The sequence below is a fragment of the Pelophylax lessonae genome, assembly GCF_965119305.1.
Source record: "Pelophylax lessonae genome assembly, chromosome: 2".
Lineage (NCBI taxonomy): Eukaryota > Metazoa > Chordata > Amphibia > Anura > Ranidae > Pelophylax > Pelophylax lessonae.
The window spans coordinates 80,757,238-80,770,836 of NC_138769.1; the positions used below are offsets into that span (position 1 = coordinate 80,757,238).

The 13,599-nt window shown below is 38.7% G+C and overlaps 1 protein-coding gene across 1 annotated transcript in view; it reads right to left on the reverse strand.

Annotated features, from left to right (window-relative positions):
* TMPRSS15 (transmembrane serine protease 15) overlaps positions 1–13,599 on the reverse strand; it is a gene marked incomplete at its 5' end in the record, with an annotated part of 640,117 nt that overhangs the window by 488,370 nt on the left and 138,148 nt on the right.

Below are 13,599 nucleotides of genomic sequence, written 5' to 3' on the forward strand. Positions count from 1 at the left end.
TGGGAGCAAAAATTGGTGTATAAGCAAAAGCTTATTTTCCTTTTAGCCCTGAGTCTTATGTTTCAGGGTTCATATTTATAAGGCATATTTAAAAGGTGAACTTTGTTGTTTTACATTTCACTCACCATTTAATATACTGTATATACAGTATATATATATATATATATATATATATATATATATATATATATATATATATATATATATATGTATATATATATATATATTATATATATATATATATATATATATATATATATATATATATATATATATATATATATATATATATATATAGTTACATAGTTAGGTTGAAAAAGACACAAGTCCATCTAGCTCAACCAATAAATAACCAAAAAGAAAACACAACCATTAAATCCCATATACACAACCCTTTACACACAGTTGATTCAGAGGAAGGCAAAAAACCCCAGCAAAGCATGATCCAATTTGCTACAACAGGGGAAAAAAATCCTTCCTGATCCCCCGAGAGGCAATCGAATATTCCCTGGATCAATTTTACCTATAAATATTAGTACTCAGTTCCATGATGCTCACCTAGTAAAGAATCCTTTTTAAAAGAAATCTACTGAGCTGGCCAGAACCCCCTCTGAAGGGAGTCTATTTCAAAGCTCTTGCGGTAAAAAAAACTTTCCGTATTTGGAGACAAAATCTCTTTTGCTCTAGGTGTAAAGAGTGTCCCCTTGTCCTCTGTGATGACCTTAAAGTGAATACCTCCACACCAAGTTCACTATACCTCATAATGACCCCTTATATTCATAAGGACCCCTTTTGTATTTGTAAATGTTGATTATTTCCCCCTTTAATGTCCCTTAATCTCCTCTTCTCAAGAAAGAATAAATGTAATTCCTCTAATCTTTCCTCATAGCTGAGCTCCTTCATGCCTCTTATCAGTTTGGTTGCTCTTCTCTGCACTTTTTCCACTTCCCCGATATCCTTTTTGAGAACTGGTGCCCGAAACTGGACTGCATATTCCAGATGGGGTCTTACTAATGATTTGTAAAGGGGCAAAATGATTTCTCTCTCTTTGAATATATCAAAAATAAATAATCAAATAAAACATGTGAATTAAAGTTCATAGTAAGAGAGTCAAGTAAGAAAAATTCCAGTGACAAAGTGCAAATAGTGTTGAGATCCAAATAAGTGTGCACAGTGTCCACACGTGATCCACTTCCACCAGCAGTGCTCCACTAATTCTACTAGATAGGACTCACCAGAAGCTGAGCTGGTAACATTATAAACCAACAAAAGCACATATTCAACACAGAGACCAGCCAGATATAAATCACCTTCAACCTACTTGTACTCCCATTGGGTGGATCAAGGATGGTGTGTAAGATGGGAGGAAAGAAGACAGAATGCCCACAATAGCATAATTCGGTTTGATCAATTTATTAAATCAGAATAAAATATTACACTCACAGTGATGGTGTCAGCCTGACACTAGGAATCTAGCCTTAAATACCTGTACCGCTGCTCTGGTTACCAAGCTATAAGCCACGAGCGTAGGTTCCTTTACTCTAAGCGATGTTTCTCCGGCGTCCTTAGCCACGCTCTACCGGTGAACACCGCCCGTGAAGATGTCAGATGACAAAACCGGTAGGGCGTGCCTAAGGACCGCAACACCGCTTAGATGCATAGGGCCAATGTGGTGCTTTTGACGCCTCTGATGATGTCAAGTATATGACGATTGCGTAAGGTGGATCGGGCACTCCGATGTGTAGCATGCTTCTCTCATACTGCAGTTTTTACTCTGCATGCCCTTTTAAACAGTTTTCATGTAAGTGCAATACTTTTTTAGTAAAATTTGTACATATTACACTATTGGCCTGCTCTTGTCCTTCTGAGGTGGTGCCATTCCTGCTGGAGTTTCAGAGGGGTTCAGGCTTGCTTTTTATCTATATTGTCCCTGTATATAAGAGCCTGGGAGTCATTAATGGCTGTAGGAATTGAGAGGGATCCTCTTCCATGCTAAGGGAATCCTGTTTTTACTGTCGTTGTTTGAACGCTCTGTAACAGGAGGGTCAGACTTTCTGGTAAGCAGTTTTGGCTGTCACTATTGGGTGATATTATGCTTTTCCTACTGCATACACTGGTGATTTGATTATCGAGATTGACCTCCTCCCTCTTTCCTCTTTACAAGGACTTTGGGACTCTATTTATATATGAACTTTTCTTTAGTTTCATATATTTTTATATGTACATACCATTGGCGCTGCTTTTATTTTATTATTTCTTTTTATGGGATTGTAATCTACCTATAAAGCTGGCTGCCTCTGTTTTCATGACGTTTTATTTTTTTGTGTGTCTCTTTGTGAATCTGAGCAAAGATATCTCTCTCCCTTTTTTCTGTTAGCAAACTCCAATAATAATCTTTGTATTACGCATACCCATGTACATTTCCACCCATACTTCTTCAGATTCAGCACACTCTCCATCAACTAGGTCCTCTTTCACACTCACTTTGAGATCACTTCTCACATAGAGACAGACACCACCACCCCTCCTTTTTCCTCCTTCTTTCCAAAAGAGAGTATAGCCAGGAATATTAATGGCTCAGTCATGTGAAGAATGAAGCCAAGATTCAGCAATACCAATTCAATCATAGTTCTCCTCGTGCACCAGAGCTTCCAACTCACCTATTTTGCTTGGCAGACTTCTGGCATTGGTGAACAAACACTTTAATTAATTCATGTATATATACATTTGTTTTCATTTTTGTGTTTTTTATCACAGTCTTTATGGTAGCACAGGGGTTATACATTACTCTTATTGTTACAATATGCTTAAAACCCTGGGTCCAGTGTTTGGCAGAGAGCTACTTTAACATAATGGGAACAATTGGGGATGTGTGTTTTTCTTGGCCAGTGGTTTGCATACACATAGCTGATGCTAACTAATTTCCCCATTGTCTTTAACAAGTCTTGTGCAAACACTACTTGATGTAACAGCGCCGTTTGTTTGGGAGATACAGTACACTCCTCAGAAACTGAATGCTGGTTGTCAGCTACAGCTATGGCTTTAATTAAATTACTTATTTGGTCTCCTTTTTATAAATATTCTCTTCACTGATCTTGATGTTAGCTTAATATATTTCTCATGAAATTGCATTAAAAAATTAGCTTGTATGGGTAGGGCATGAGAGTGTCTCAGTCCCAACTGTGTAAGATCAAAAGAAAGAACTGCCCAAGGGACTTTTTGAGACACAACCAATATAAAATGTCACAAAGATATAAAAAGTCCAAACATTTATTATTTAAACATTAGAAAAATGGTACATACATTTAAAAATAGTTCTGTTGAACATAATTACAGGATATGCACATGACTATCCATAGTTACATAAATCATGACACAACTGAAAATCCAGGAAGTAGATACTTATGTATCGAATCTCTACACATTTCATGAAACAGTACTCGCTTCCTCAGGAGAGATACATATACAGTGCCTTGCGAAACTTTGAACCCCTTGAACTTTGCGACCTTTTGCCACATTTGAGGCTTTAAACATAAAGATATAAAACTGTAATTTTTTGTGAAGAATCAACAACAAGTGGGACACAATCACGAGGTGGAACTAAATGTATTGGATATTTCAAACTTTTTTAACAAATAAAAAACTGAAAAATTGGGTGTGCAAAATGATTCAGCCCCCTTAAGTTAATACTTTGTAGCGCCACCTATTGCTGAAATTACAGCTGTAAGTTGCTTGGGGTATGTCTCTATCAGTTTTACACATCGAGAGACTGAAATTTTTGCCCATTCCTACTTGCAAAACAGCTCGAGCTCAGTGAGGTTGGATGGAGAGCGTTTGTGAACAGCAGTTTTCAGTTCTTTCCAAAGATTCTCGATTGGACTCAGCTCTGGACTTTGACTTGGCCATTCTAACACCTGGATATGTTTATTTGTGAACCATTCCATTGTAGATTTTGCTTTAAGTTTTGGATTATTGTCTTGTTGGAAGACAAATCACCATCCCAGTCTTAGGTCTTTTGCAGACTCCATCAGGTTTTCTTCCAGAATGGTCCTGTATTTGGCTCCATCCATCTTCCCATCAATTTTAACCATCTTCTCTGTCCCTGCTGAAGAAAAGCAGGCCCAAACCATGATGCTGCCACCACCATGTTTGACAGTGGGGATGGTGTGTTCAGGGTGATGACCTGTGTTGCTTTTACGCCAAACATAATGTTTTGCATTGTTGCCAAAAAGTTCGATTTTGGTTTCATCTGACCAGAGCACCTTCTTCCACATGTTTGGTGTGTCTCCCAGGTGGCTTGTGGCAAACTGTAAACGACACTTTTTATGGATATCTTTAAGAAATGGCTTTCTTCTTGCCACTCTTCCATAAAGGCCAGATTTGTGCAGTATATGACTGATTGTTGTCCTATGGACAGAGTCTTCCACCTCAGCTGTAGATCTCTGCAGTTCATCCAGAGTGATCATGGGCCTCTTGGCTGCATCTCTGATCAGTCTTCTCCTTGTATGAGCTGAAAGTTTAGAGGGACTGCCAGGTCTTCGTAGATTTGCAGTGGTCTGATACTCCTTCCATTTCAATATTATCGCTTGCACAGTGCTCCTTGGGATGTTTAAATCTTGGGAAATCTTTTTGTATCCAAATCCAGCTTTAAACTTCTCCACAACAGTATCTTGGACCTGCCTGGTGTGTTCCTTGTTCTTCATGATGCTCTCTGCGCTTTAAACGGACCTCTGAGACTATCACAGTGCAAGTGCATTTATATGGAGACTTGATTACACACAGGTGGATTCTATTTATCATCATTAGTCATTTAGGTCAACATTGGATCATTCAGAGATCCTTACTGAACTTCTGGAGAGAGTTTGCTGCACTGAAAGTAAAGGGGCTGAATCATTTTGCACGCCCAATTTTTCAGTTTTTCATTTGTTAAAAAAGTTTGAAATATCCAATAAATTTCGTTCCACTTCATGATTGTTTTCCACTTGTTGTTGATTCTTCGCAAAAAATTACAGTTTTATATCTTTATGTTTGAAGCCTGAAATGTGGCAAAAGGTCGCAAAGTTCAAGGGGGCCGAATAATTTTGCAAGGCATGTAGATGTCTGAAATTAGAGACAAGGTTGTTTAACCACTTCCCGACCGCCCTATAGGCGATTGACGGCGGGAATGTGATTGCACTATCCTGACCGAACGCAGAGCGGCGATCGGTGATGCACCGTGTCAGTCTGACTCCCCGCATCTCCGATCTCAGTAAAAAGCCTACTGACGTAGGCTCTTTACCATGTGACCAGCCATGTCCAATCACGGCTGGTCACATAGTGCACAGGAAGAGCCGTTGATCGGCTTTCCTCAGTACGTGCCTGACAGGCACGAGTAAAGCAGCGCCGATCTGCGGCTCCCATCACAGGGGAGGGGGGTGTGCACTGGTAATCAGATCATTGATTACCAGTGCAGACCCTTGGGGGGGGGGGGTGCCACTAGAACCACCAGGGATGCCCACCAATGACCCCAGGGATGTCCACCCATGACCCCAGGGATGCCCACTATGGCCACCAGGGATGGCAATCAGGGCTCAGGGAGCCCCCCAGTGCCCTCCCCATCAGTGCCGCCCACCAGGGCCCATTATTGCCCACCAGTGCCGCCTATCAGTGCCCATTAGTGCCCATCAGTGCCACCCATCAGTGTCAATCAGTGCCGCCTATCAGTGCCCATCAGTGCCCACCAGTGCTGCCTATCAGTGCCCATTAGTGCCCATCAGTGCCGCCTATCAGTGCACATCAGTGCCACCTATCAGTGCCCATCAATGCTACCTATCATTGCCCAGCAGTGCCGCCTATCAGTGCCCACCAATTCTGCATGTCAGTGCTACCTATCAGTGCTACATATCAGTGCCCATCAGTTCTGCCTATCAGTGCCGCATATCAGTGCCACCCCATCAGTGCCACCCCATCAGTGCCTCCTCATCAGTGCCTCCTCATCAGTGCCTGTCAGTGCAGCCTCATCAGTGCTCTAAGTGCAGGAAATAACTTATTTATATACAAAATTGTATAGCATAAACAAAAAAACTTTTTTTTTTTCAAACTTTTCGGTCTTTTTTTTATTTGTTTAGCAAAAAAGAAAAAACCTTGTGGTGATCAAATACCACCAAAAGAAAGCTCTATTTGTGGGGGGAAAATTACATAAATTTGGTTTAGGTACAGTGTTGCATGACCGCGCAATTGTCATTCAAAATGCAACAGCGCTAAAAGCTGAAAATAGGCCTGGGCAGGAAGGGGGTGAAAGTGCCCTGTATTGAAGCGGTTAAAAAAAAAAACCCTGGGGATAAAGGGGAGAGGGGGATAGAGAACTCAACTCAAGTAGTTATCCCTCGCCCCCCCCCTCTCTCTCTCTAAACAACCTTGTCTCTGGTTTCAGACATCTATATGTATATCTCCTGTGAAAGCAAATACTAGTTTGTGAAACATAATTATCCACTTCCTGGAATTTCAGTTGCATCATGATTTATATAACTATGGATATTCATGTGCATATATCTGTAATTATGTTCAACAACATGTTTAAATATACATTTTTTGCACATTTTATATCTTTGCTTGTATCTTGCAAAGTCCCTTAGGCAGTTCTTTTTTTTAATTGCATTCCCAGGCTTATTTTTCTCTAAGGACAGTAAGATTTCCATAACAGAGTTCCGTTGCTTGCTGCCAGATCTAGAAGGTTTTTTTTTTCTGTGCTTCTGGGCCCATTCTGGGCATTTTCCAGTTTATCTGTGGCAAGGGCAGTCCCCACTCTGCATTTTTTTTAAGGGGTGATCAAGCTTTCTGCATGAGCGATGACATAGAGAAGGCAAGGGGAAAACATATGACTGGGTCAGCTGACCAGTGGTCTTTATGGCCAGCTCAGCATAGAGATATACCAGACTGCAATTTACAATATAAAGTGGGCAGATCATTTTTTTTTTTTTTACTCAGCTGCACTTTCAAATTGTGTTACAAATCTGAGCAAGCTGTGTGCATTACACTGTTTGAATGTGACGTTCATGAAATGACCCTTAAACCTCTAATCTTTAACAACAGAACAAAAACTGAACTTTTCTGTAGACAAGAACAGTAAAGTGTTTAGTCTATACAGAACAAAATATCTATTGAAGACCTTGCGAAATATTGCTTTTATCTAAAAAAAAAATCTATTTTGAGCATCTACAGAGTTTTTAAACAATGGTACAGTGACTCTTTGAAGTACTTAAGGAGCATAACAACATCCTGGGATGAAAAGGTAACATAACCGATCCCATCTCCACTATTTATGTAATCTTCAACAACATAATAATTATGTTGAACCAAACAAAGCATACAATTATAATAAAGACATGCATAATTTTCAGTCATTACAGAAAAATAGTTTGAGTATTTGCTCCATCATTAAATAATTGCATGAAAAAAAAAAACTATTCTAAAAAAAACACTTAGAAATAAAAAAAAGAGTAACTAACATTATATTTTTATTCATAATTTATCACATTTAATGGTTATGATGCTGTTGTGTTTGCTTGGCTTTAATTATTGTATCTACTTACTAAACGGTTGTTTTTATTGCAGGATAAAAATGTACACATATCTTCAGAAATACACAACACAGAGATCCTGAAAAACGTCAAAGTAAAGCATGTTCACTTAATTTAGGCTGGCCATACAGTGGGGATCGAAAGTTTGGGCACCCCAGGTAAAAATTTGTATTAATGTGCATAAAGAAGCCAAGGAAAGATAGAAAAATCTCCAAAAGGCATCAAATTACAGATTCGACATTCTTATAATATGTCAACAAAAGTTAGATTTTATTTCCATCATTTACACTTTCAAAATAACAGAAAACAGAAAAATGGCGTCTGCAAAAGTTTGTGCACCCTGCAGAGTTAATATCTTGTACTGCCACCTTTGGCAAGTATCACAGCTTGTAAACGCTTTTTGTAGCCAGCCAAGAGTCTTTCAATTCTAGTTTGAGGTATCTTTGCCCATTCTTCCTTACAAAAGTCTTCCAGTTCTTTGAGATTTCTGGGCTGTCTGTCACGCACTGCTCTTTTAAGGTCTATCCATAGACTTTCAATTATGTTGAGGTCAGGAGATTGTGAAGGGCATGGTAAAACCTTCAGTTTACGCCTCTTGATGTAATCCCCCGTGGATTTCGAGGTGTGTTTAGGATCATTATCCATTTGTAGAAGCCATCCTCTCTTTAACTTCAGCTTTTTCACAGATGGCATCAAGTTACCATCCAAAATTTGCTGAAATTTTATTGAATCCATTTTTCCTTCTACTCGTGAGATGTTCCCTGTGCCACTGGCTGCAATACAACCCCAAAGCATGATTGATCCACCCCATGCTTAACAGTTGGACAGAGGTTCTTTTAATTAAATTCTGTGCCCCTTCTTCTCCAAACGTACCTTTGCTCATTCTGGCAAAAAAGTTTGATTTTTAACCTCATCGGTCCACAGAACTTGTTTCCAAATTGCATCAGGCTTGTCTATATTTTCATTTGCAAAGTTCAAACGCTGATTTTTATGGTGAGGACGTAGAAGAGGTTTTCTTCTGATGACTCTTCCATGAAGACCATATTTGTACAAGTATCTCTTTATAGTGCAATAGTGTACCACAACTCCAGTGTCTGCCAGATCTTTCTGGAGGGATCGTGCAGTCAAACGTGGGTTTTGAATTGTTTTTCTCACAATCCTGCGAGTTGTTCTGTCTGATATTTTTCTTGGTCTTCCTGATCTTGCTTTAACTTCCACTGTTCCTGATGACTGCCATTTCTTAATTACATTCCGAACAGAGGATATTGACATCTGAGAAGGCTGCTATCTTCTTATAGCCTTCTCCAGCTTTGTGAGCATCAACTATTTTCAGTTTCAGTTTTCTAGACAACTGCTTAGAAGATCCCATGGTGCTGATTGTTAGGGCAAGGTCAGATGAGTCTGGGCATTTAAAACCTTTGAGATTGACATAACCTGGTCTTCCCAGATGATGATTGAGAACAATCCATGACACTGGCAGGTCTCAGCCTTGCAAAGGGGGCAGTGCATGCTATAAATTCTGCAGGGTGCCCAAACTTTTGCAGACACCATATTTTTTGTTTTCTGTAATTTTGAAAGTGTCAATGATGGAAATAAAATCTAACTTTTGTTGACATATTATACAAATGTCTATTCTGTAATTTGATGCCTTTTGGAGATTTTTCCATCTTTCCTTGGCTTCTTTATGCACATTAATACAAATTTTTACCTAGGGTGCCCAAACTTTCGATCCCCACTGTACATGGGTTGAATTTCAAAAGAATTTTCTTTTGAAAATTTTATCTAAGAATTTTCATTAGAATTTTGCACGATTAGTGGGCTGCAGCAACGGCTGATTTTCGTGCGCCCATCAAATTGTAATGATCGGGCATGTTCAAATTTTTTTGAAAAACAAAACAATTTTCTAATTAATGATGGTAGAATCGTGCAAAAAATATCATCAAAAAAGAAATGCGCATGAGTGAATGAAAGGAAAATTCCGGGAAAGGAAAGAAGATTCCCAGCCAGGAACATTCTTTTCTATAGCAACATGAGGTGAAATTGAAGGCTTGGTTGGTCGAATTTTGAAATCATTGGTGGCACCATCGGATCGCAAAATGCATAACATTTCAGATTTTTGAAAGAAAATTATTTTGGAATTCGCCCCATGTATGGCCTGCATTACCATTACTTTTCTCTTTAGAAAGATACATTTTCTCTTATTTTAGTAATTGTGGTATAAAAGCTGACTTCAATCATCCAATGAACTACAAACAAAAATTCTATTTTGTGTAATTTTCCTTGCACATGATTGGTTATTCTTTGCAAAGAGATTTTCAACTTTGGTTCACCTCATTTACTTAGCCTAGTACACACAATGAGATTATCAGATGAATAATCTTCCATTTCTTTTTGCATGCTAGTCTCCATATTGAAAATGAATAGGTTACAAGTTATGAAATTTCTCGTACGACAGAATAAAAATTTGAAAGTGATGTAATGTATTTGTAGTGTATTTTCAGACAAAAACTGTACTGATTAAATGAAAATTGTATGATTTGGTATTGTACAAGAAACATTTTTGTTCTGTCCCTTCGGATAATTTCAGATGAAAGCTGTGTACTACCCATCAGATTATTGTACAATTGCTTCGAATACGGTATTTTTTGTATGATATTCTGGTCGTGTGTACTAGGCTTAAGATAAATAAATCTTCACTTTAAAAGTGAGCATGCAATGTTCCTAGGGCTTACATTCTGCTTGCTGGGAATTTGACCAAGTGGAGAGTTAGAAAGTAGGAGTTGAAAACAGAAGATTAAAATAGGAGTTTTCTAACCTTGTGTATGGCAATATGGATGTGGATTTGAATTATATACACCTGGATCCTTTTTCCATTGGGTTGAATTACCACTGATGCTAGAAGTGGAAGGAGTTCTCTTTGGAGCACATTATATACACATGCATTTTTTTGTCTTCTCTGTTCAGTGGGTCAAAACCAGCTGGTAAGTGTACATCTATCCTTGGTGATGGTCCCTTTTAAGCCCTTTTGTGTTGATCAATTATATGTGTTAACAATGCTATCTATTTTAGCCCTGACAGTTAAATAACAACTGTATTATTTGTATGGAACCTTTAAATAAAGATTAAATAAAAAAAACATACTCTACTTCTTTTGTAAAACAACCCTAATGTCTCTATGTATTGGCACCTATACAGTGTTCACATATAGGGTGTCCGTACTGATGAAACAATCCCTAGTTAAAAAAACAAAAAACAAAATCGCCATACATTAATAAAAGACCACTAACCCTTTAAAACAGATAACACTCATTGCGATTAGCAAGCCTCGACCTGCTAGGAAAGACTTGCTGACAGGTAAGAGTGTGCTAAGGACATCTGTCCACTCCCAGAAGGAATGTTTGTGTATTTAGAAGAAACTCTGAAAGTTTTTGAATAGACTTGATATTTAGTATAGAAACTGAAGACTAAACTGAAAAAACTAAGAAAACTTGTAATGTCTGCTAAAGGAATGTGAATTTAAATCCCCATTAAAATCTCACAACTTTTTTTCCTTTTTTTATCCTTTTATAGTCCTAAGCAGCTGCTTGTTATGATGTTTACTGTTTTTACTTGGAATTTACTTAGCATGTCCTTTTTCTCTTCATGGAATTTGGCTTTCTGTTCTCCCACTCCAGCTCTCTATGCTGGCATGGATAATTTATGGCCAACCCCATTACAAGCATTCTCATGCAGACGTATAGTGTGGTAGAGGAGAGGGAGCATGTCTGGCCAGGTTTTTCAAATTTTAAAGTGTACTGGGCAGTCTGATCAAACCAGATACCTATTGGACTGCACAGTCATATTTATGTGGGGTACACACTATACGAAAATTGGGGGAATAATTGTCCGATTTTCCTCGTTGTTTCACAGCAAATCGGAACCGATGAAAGAATTTTCTTACAAAAATTTGTATGAAAATTCTCGTACGATAAAGGCTTTTTTTGTTGTTTATTGTTTCTGATCATGCGCAGTCTTTCTTTTCTGATTTTACTTGTACAAAAATCATATGAAAACGGTACATATTAAACGAAAATCATTTGTTTTTCCCGTACGAGAAACATTTTGGAGTTTGTCCCTTCGAGAATTTTTGTAAGAAAATTCTGAATCGTCTGTAGAAATTTCTGTACACACTATACAAAAATCGTACGGAAATTCTTTGGATAAAAATGTTCACCTGATTTTCTTATAGTGTGTACGAGCCTTTAGACACCCAGCACAACTGCTATAAGGGTTCTTTTCACAAGCCGGGTGCAGTAAAAAATAAGTTGGCTGAGCTGTGATCCCCCCCCTTCAGACTTCCAACTACACGAATGCTAACATTATAGCCTGACAGGGCTGTACACATGTGGCAGCCACAAAGTAAATTATTTTTATCTTGGTACGCAGAACTTGATAGGTGGCACCGCCTGTCAAATTCCCCACAAGCCAAAATATTTTACAAAGAGCGGTAAAAATTGCTGCCTGTCTGAAAGAAGGCTAACAAGAAAGTGAAGGTAAAGCAATAAAAATGGAGCTTGTTAGTACAATGTCCGTCTCAGAATATCGGTTTCTGTGAGTTGGGCTTTAAGCTACAACACCAGACAGCATACAAAATGAATCAGTGAACTGCAAATCCTTTCCAATAAACTCCAACATAACTGACCTAAAGTGAAAAAAAGCCCAAAGCTCATCTTGGCACATTATACTATGGAATGTATAGGGCTAGATTTTCATCACTGCAGCCTGTAGGCAGATAACCTTTGGCAGCAGATGCAACGCCTCTCTACAAGGATCCCCTATTTTGCACAGAACATGTTCTTGTTTTACTAGTATTTTATGAATATGTGTAAATAAATCTTTAAGCAATGACTGTGATTCTACTGACTAGCCAAGAATTGTACACAAGAGTAACATCTTTTCTCTACCGCCTACAGGCACTAAGTGAAGGTCATCTGTTGGTAGATTTTACCTCTATTTATTAAAACTTCAGTGCCGTTTCACACATATGCAATGTCAGAAATCGCATGTGATTCGCACCACACTGCTGTGCAAATCACATACAATGTCTGCGATGCAAATTCAACCATACAGATTGCATGGCTAAATTTGCAATGCATTCAGACCAAAGTCGCACAGGACCCTTATTTTGGTCCGCAGCAGAATCAGATCACATGTGTGTTCACACCTATGAGATACGGTTCCTGTCTGAACTGACAGTTCGCACTGCGATATACAAACTAATCTGGGGGTGTCATTAACTTTGTATTGACACTCTCAGCAGTTCGCACATGGCATTATGAACTGCCTGCAAGTCAGGTGCGATGCAGGAACCTGCAGTGGATTTGCAGAGTTCCCACATCGCACCAATGTGATGGGCACTCAATGCTCATTTAGTCTAGGGGGATTACCAGAGAGAAATATATAGTTTATCCCTCCCTTCTGTGGTAGTCAAAACTTACCTTTGATCCCAGATCAGATTGTGGGTAAGACCACTAGTCCTGCAATTTACCCAAAGGCTTTAAAAGGGAATGGCCACATAACCAGCAAAGTGAAGCATCTTCATGGGTAAGCTGAAGATTAGGAAGCTGCCGGAAGCATTGAATATGGGAACTATTTCTGACTATTCATGCACCTTTCACTGAATAGACATTGGATCTTTACTATGGGAAGTCAGGGGTGGAGCTACCAAAAAGGGAATTGTTATTAGCTAACTGAAAAAAACTTCTGAAAAAGAAGGAGCTGCCATCAGTGGCCTCCTTGTACAAGAAATATCTGTCTAGTTGTCCCTGTTCATTATACTAATCCAGGGCTAGCATGCAGACTAGTACATCAGAGGGAATTAAGAGCTTCTTATTTGCATACCACTTTGTCAGAAAGTATTGAATCCACTGAATCAGCATGACAGAAAGGCAACCAGCTTTCTTAAAAGGGTAGGTCAGCAATGATTTCCTACATATTCACTCATTAAATGTTTACTCTAACCCCTTCACGCCTAAAGGTAAAACAAATCTTAATGCCTTAG